Below are 6,914 nucleotides of genomic sequence, written 5' to 3'. Positions count from 1 at the left end.
AAAAAAAACTAAAGACTAAAAAAAGAGAAAAGATCGGATTATTTAATTATGGCAAAGCACACGAGGGCTATCTGCCTAAAGGGAGGACTTTCTAAGGGAAACTGGCTCGTATACACGTTACACACAGGGAAAACCACGAAAACGCCCATGCAGCCAGCCCGTTCGCGGGATTCGAACCTCAGACCGAACTGCCAGTGTTCAGCGTCTTTACCGCTCGGCCGCTGGTGGGCAAAAGAAGAAAAGAAACAAGGTTTTAATTTTCTCTTCCTAAGTGATACCTCTGGCTCCATCTAGTGAGGGAAAGAAATACTTTAAAATGAATACCGAACACTCACAAAATTATCTGATTGCTATTGTGAACAGAATTACACTAACAATAGCAATTTATAAACCCCTAAATTTAAAATAATTAATAATTTAGCAATTTATAAACCCCTAAACCCCTTTCGAATGAAAACATTTATAAACCCCTAAATTGCAAATTGTGATATTAAAATAATAAATAGAAAGTAAGAAATACACTTACGTAGCAAGTTACAATTATTGGAAAAGAAGTGCTTGGAATACACACACTATTCATTATCCGAAGCGTCGCACTCTTATTCCTACTCCAGCAAGAACGTTACATCCAAAGACGTTTTAGGCTATTCTTAACATTCAGACATTTATGGAAACATATTTCAGGGTTTTTGGAACCTAACGAAGCACTCTGCCAACACTTCGTATTATTTTATTTTATTTTATTTTTATTTTATTTATTTATTTATTTATTTATTTATTTATTTTTTTTGTTTCTGTTCCCTATTCCCATAAAATTTACTTTTACACTAAGCGACAACAATATTTGCATCAACTGATCGTTTTCAGCAAATCCCAAGTATGATTCATTTCACCCAAGTCTCAGGCATATTCACAATGCCTAGAGCCTAATACCTTTTCTCCTATGATTTGCTCTCATTGGATGAAACATCTGCGTGGTGGGCATAGTTGGAATAGCGAGTTATCGCCTTGTAAGTTTGGTAATTAACGTCAAACAAACCTTGCAGGCTTTCAGCAAAGCGAGGAGAAACAGCCTTTATTTCTTTCGACAATTTTTATTTTATGAATGAAAGCTAAAGGGAATTTTGTGAAATATATTTTAAATAACCTACTAATCTTATTATTAGTTTATTTCTATTCGGTTGAGGAATGTATTTAAACTGTTAAAAGTACGATAATTGTTTTGCAAGAAAAAGTGGTTACATGGAAATGGCATATGTACTTTTTCGTCATTTCTGTTAGGAAGAGTCTATTGTGTAAATTTCCATAGCGTATTAATTTATACAAATAAAGGAATATTAAAAAAATAAACCAAATGAAGACATTCAATAAGCATTTAAGGGTATCTGATACTATTTTTTTTACTTAAATTATAAGTAAGTATAACTAAAATTATATTTTATTCCATTATGCGCTATTACTATTGTAACGTTTTTCGGGATCTTCGATTGTAATCTTGTTACTGGTAGTTACTACTGTTAGCTTTAATCTCCGTTATCAATCTCAGGACAGCTAGGGGTAAGTCGGGCTTTCACTTTTCATTCAATCGGGATAACTCTTGCATTTTATAAATGCTTTATTATTACAATAAATATATACATATCATTACGGATCGTTCTTAACATTAATCTTAGTCTCTCGCTTTCTGATTCTCGATTGATATCGTGCGCCCCCTATCGGCGGCTTTTCTACAATGCCATCTATCGGCTGATAACACTACAAAGAGTGCAAACTAGTAAATAAGAAAATTAAGCATTAACAAAAATAGAGAAAATAAAGGTCTTAAATTTTTAACACTGCACACGGAGACGAAAAGACCAATAATGACAAAAATCATTCAATAAAGTGAGGATAAAAATAAAAATTAGTCCGAGCAGAATGGAGATTAACACGAAAAGATATCCTCTCTGGAAATGAACAAAATACGGAAAACATCAGCTTCGCAGGCGAGATTTAAGAGGGTTGCGAAATGAAAGATAGATGGTTTCAGATGTTTAATACGAGTCTAACTTGGCTTTAAAATATCCTCTGAATAACCCGCGACACGAACCAATTTTGTTTAACTAAGCTACTTTCACCTTCCACCCCTACAAACGCCACTCAAACATCTCATCTCTCATCAGTTGGCTTTGGAATTCGGTGACGAGTACATTGCAGTGTGAGTAAAATCTGTGAGTTTGGTTCATATGTGTTGCACTCTGCATGGAATTCAGTGACTCGAAGGACGAATGAAAATTGTTTTCGTCATGCACGATTCTCAAAAGTATCAGATTCTTTGGCGTCAACAGAAGTGGAGAAGGAGGATATTGAAACTGAGCCGACATTTATTAAAATGTTTGAGAAAGTTTCTATATTATTGGACTGTCCTACTGTATTATCGGGGGAATTCGTTGCGGTAGTTGATGATAATGTGTGCACAGCCTCAATTATGGCAGACAAAGACATTTTGGAGTTTGTTCAAAGTTAAAAAAATATCATTCATGCAGATTCCGACGACGAAAAGGAAATGAATAATGCAGCTCCTGTTCCCACCTCATCCGAAATAAGGAACATCATTAAAAGTATGCGAAGTTATTTAGGCGCACATTCCAGTGGTGAAATGAATAACAAAATGGACGACACTGAACAATTTGATACTAAAAAAGACAATGAAAAGAAAAATATCAAATTATTTTTGCAAAAACTCAATGTTTTGTTAGTACTTTTCCTTTTCGCCGGCGCATATCTCGCCAAGCAGACTTTATTGGCGACAACATACAGTATACACATAAAAAATATTAAAAAAATTTCAGTTCTAAGAATTTTTTATTTTGAAGGCATAAACATTTTAATATCGCTTAAAATTTTATAAAAAGCCAATAAATAAAGACAATACATTTATAAAAAGACACTAATTTAAGAATTTACTATGCTTTCATGGTTCAACATCCTGATTCGCCGGTTCATGTCACGTGACCCCAAGCGATCTCATCTCACGCAAACTATTCTACAAAAATCTAATGCTCTCAGTAATTATCTACATTAATTTCAAGTTAAATCTTAATTTGGAACACAAGTTTAAATGCAAGAAATATTTTAATTCGCACGAATAGCTTACTCAGAAATTTTGTAAAACTGCAGTGCTTTACTTCGCTAATGCATTCTCATTAGAATTGATGAATTTAACCCTTGACTTTACCTTTTCTATATTTTCGGCTTCGGGTAAGCGCTGTGATTGCATCCTAATCGACTTAATTACCGAAAATGGCCTTAGACATAACACTGAACTATCTGATAAAAATTCTATGTAATTATATGCCAGTATTGAAAGAAACAATCAATCTGATAAGAAAAAGCTGCGACTTGTTTTGAAAATGAGGCGTAAAAGGTTACCAGCGAGAATATTCCGTTTGGCATCGGTTGTACCATTATTGGCGACTTTATCGCTTGCGCCGGCAAAATGGAAAAGTACCGTTTTGTTTTTCAAAAAACTTGAAAATTTTGCAATATCCTTAATTTTGTTCAATATATTGTTACGGATTTGGTATTTAAATAGCTAATGTTAGTTGAATTGTAAATTAAATGGTTTTATTTCTTGCGCAGTGCAGCGCGTGACGAATATTAAAGCTAAGCCGGAGAATTAAAAATACAAGAGCGCGTGCATTTAACATTTAATAAATATCTCTTTCTGATTTCGAGAAAGTTCCAGAAAGTTCTCGCGCGCGATTTAAAAATCTTATAAAAGGAGGAAAACCTCTCAATTCAGTCAGTCAGTTATTTTAGTTAGCTTGTTGTTGATTTAAGAGTTTGTTTAGAAAACTGCTCTTGTTGATTGTAGCGAATTCGCGGATTAGCTTTCTTTAGCTTTTTTGAATTAATTTCTATTGAACGTTTGAGTAGTTAAAAGATATATATTGTAATACTGCGCGATAATTTGAGGAAATTTAAGCATATTTGTTGTGATAATAATAAATTTTTGTTCATTTTTCATCGGACTTGTGCATTCATTTCGTAACGAACCCGTACGCACGCAACAATATGTTTCTTTTTTAATATCCTTTAACACGGAATTCTTTTAACACGAAAAAATATTTTAGTCTCCTCATTTTCGTGTCCCCTCATTTTCACAGTACTTCCTTCCTTCTACCTAATTTGAATATCGCGTAGGCTGGGAATTTGCATTCTGGGAAAATACAATGAGAAGTGAAAGGAAGGAAACTTTAATTTAAAATAAAGGGTTAGAAAATTAAACGGTACTTTACATTGTGCCGATTGGCCACGATTTTGGCATCATCTGCGCAGCGGCTGAAATCAGCATATATATTTTTGGATCGTTTTATTCTTGATACGTGAATTCTTATAAAATAATTGTGCATCACTGAATAAAGGAAGTATTTATGATGCTCTAATATACATTTTTCTTCAGTTTTCAACTATTTATCCTGAGAAATAGTGCATAAAAGAATTTCAAGTTTTGAGGTAGATAATAAAGTTTTCAAGTTCTTGGTAGAGTAGTGTTATTATAATGTTTAATGAATTTTATATACAGTTTGCTCACCAATCTTAAATCTCCAGTTGGAAACGGCTGCAACAAAATCTCACCAAAATATGAAATAAATCAACGCATCTCGATGAAACTGATGGCCTTGTTTTGCAAATAGATTCAGATTTTTTTATCCATAAGCAGAAGTATTGCTGAGATTAACTTAACGTGGGTAGACATATTTTATTGTTAGTAACAAATTCGTCTAGAAGTACATCGCAAGTCAATACATTTAAAAATACTAAAAATTAAGCACATCATGTTTTTGTTAACCATACTGAGACCAGTATAAGAAAGCATGTAAATTTATCATTATTTTAGATCAAGAAGTTTCGCTGAAGGGCCATTTTCATCCGTAACTGGATATTAAAAGATTAATGCTTACTTTAAGCAAAAATAGTGAGGCAAAAGTTTTCAAGCGGCACTCAGATTCTATTTAATTTTAATTAAAATTCTTGTAGTCATTTAATATCATTAGTCAGGCATTTCGAAGTTATCAGTAATAAAATTTATTCATTATGCATACGTGTAATTTATTAATAATTGCAGTAGAACTTAAATTATCCAGATTCCAGTTACCCGAAGTTTTAATTATGCTGGTCACTCGTTCTTCTTTTGAAACCGTTTAAAATTGAATATGCTATTAACGTGTTTTCAAATTTAATTCCATCAGTTTAATTACAAAGATTTCCGTTTATTCGACATTGACGGAACTGAAGGGCGGTCATATAACTGAGCAAGTTAGGTTACAGTAAACTACTAAAACAGAAAAACTATATGGGTTTTCTCCCATGTGTAACGTGTATGCGAGCCAGTTTACCTTAGAAAGTCCTCCACGAAGGCATCCCTCCCTTTAGACAGATAGCGCTCGAGGTCTTGCCTTAATCAACTAACTGCAATTCACGTGAAAGGTAAATGCATCGCAGCGTAGCGTACCGTAAAATTTGATAATGCATAGACATGTGTGGAATTACCAGCTTGATTATGAGTTCGTTTCTTAATTATTGCAGACGTAAAAGTAAAATCTAAAAATGAAAAATCTACTACGTATCGAAATTTGGGTCGCGGATCTGCTGACTGCCAGACAGACGCTTACACTTCTATAGTCACTTAAGTCCCAATGACATATTTTCCGCTACGAGGGACTGGACGTCAAAAGGGACAATCTCAAAACCCGCACATTTCCACGAAACTTAGGTAGCTAGGTTACCATTTTCACTTACTACAAAAAGTTGAACGCCAAACAGTAATCGATCATCACTCAGATTGGGATCACGTGATAATTCAGAAGCAGAACTTTTGTCTGATTGCTTGATCTTTACCCTGGACAGAGCTGCGCAGGAAACATTTTTGGCGAGGCTACAAAAATCCCATGTAGCCGGTACATTGTTTCCGTAGCTAGGCGGGACTCCGCTTCCAGTGGAGCTGTTCTTTCTAGAAATCCTCCAGTTTAAACCTGTGCTACAACAATCTCGTTTCTCAAAAAAGTCTCGTCTAGCAGGAACCGTCACTAGATGTGATAAACTCTTTACACTTCTACAACCCAGAGCGCTCATGGGGGAATGTATTAATTCCTTACATACTACCTCCACAGTTAAACGGTGACTGCGAGGAAATCGAGACACAAATCGACCGAATACACGAAGTGCCGAATTTTAAGTTCGGGTGCCATTATAAATTGACATAGTTAAAGAGATAAGTCAAACTTCCCTAATTTGCCAGTGAGGATGCTGTTTACAGAGCCGTTACTTCATACACTTAAGACGCTTGAGTCATTATGACTTCTCCGCAAGCTTTCTACACTTGCTGGGAAACGGATGCTCAGTCAACGTTATAACGAGATTTACAGGAAAACAATGAGCTAAATAATGGCAAAATACTAAAACATTTTGCAGCCATTCTTATACAGAAATGGGAAAAATAAATTACATATCTTGACCCCATTTCAGGAAGAGCAGTTACAGATAAACTGTACTTCCTTTGGGTGCCAGCAATTTTATTAAATTCGATGACTTCTTAGATGTTGATATCGGTGTCCCGGTGCTTTGCTGATAGTTGCAATTTTCGTGATGAAAAATTTAACTTTATATAAGTGCCATGAACTCCTCATGTTTGAGCGAACAATTGCTAACTTTATGTAGGTGCCATGAACTCTTCAAGTTTGACCGAACACTTGCTAACTTTATATAGGTGCCATGAACTCCTCATGTTTGAGCGTACAATTGCTAACTTTATACAGGTGCCATGAACTCCTCATGTTTGAGAGAACAATTCCTAACTTGAATAAAAGTGCCGGCATCTTTATTCATTTCGGTAACTGTTCATTTAAATCCTCAAATCAACGTCTCGGAAC

The sequence above is a fragment of the Stegodyphus dumicola genome, chromosome 11 (genome assembly GCF_044657685.1).
Source record: "Stegodyphus dumicola isolate Sdum_Otavi_A_Nest chromosome 11, ASM4465768v1".
Lineage (NCBI taxonomy): Eukaryota > Metazoa > Arthropoda > Arachnida > Araneae > Eresidae > Stegodyphus > Stegodyphus dumicola.
The sequence above is the reverse complement of the archived record's forward strand: the minus strand, read 5'-3'. Positions refer to the sequence as shown.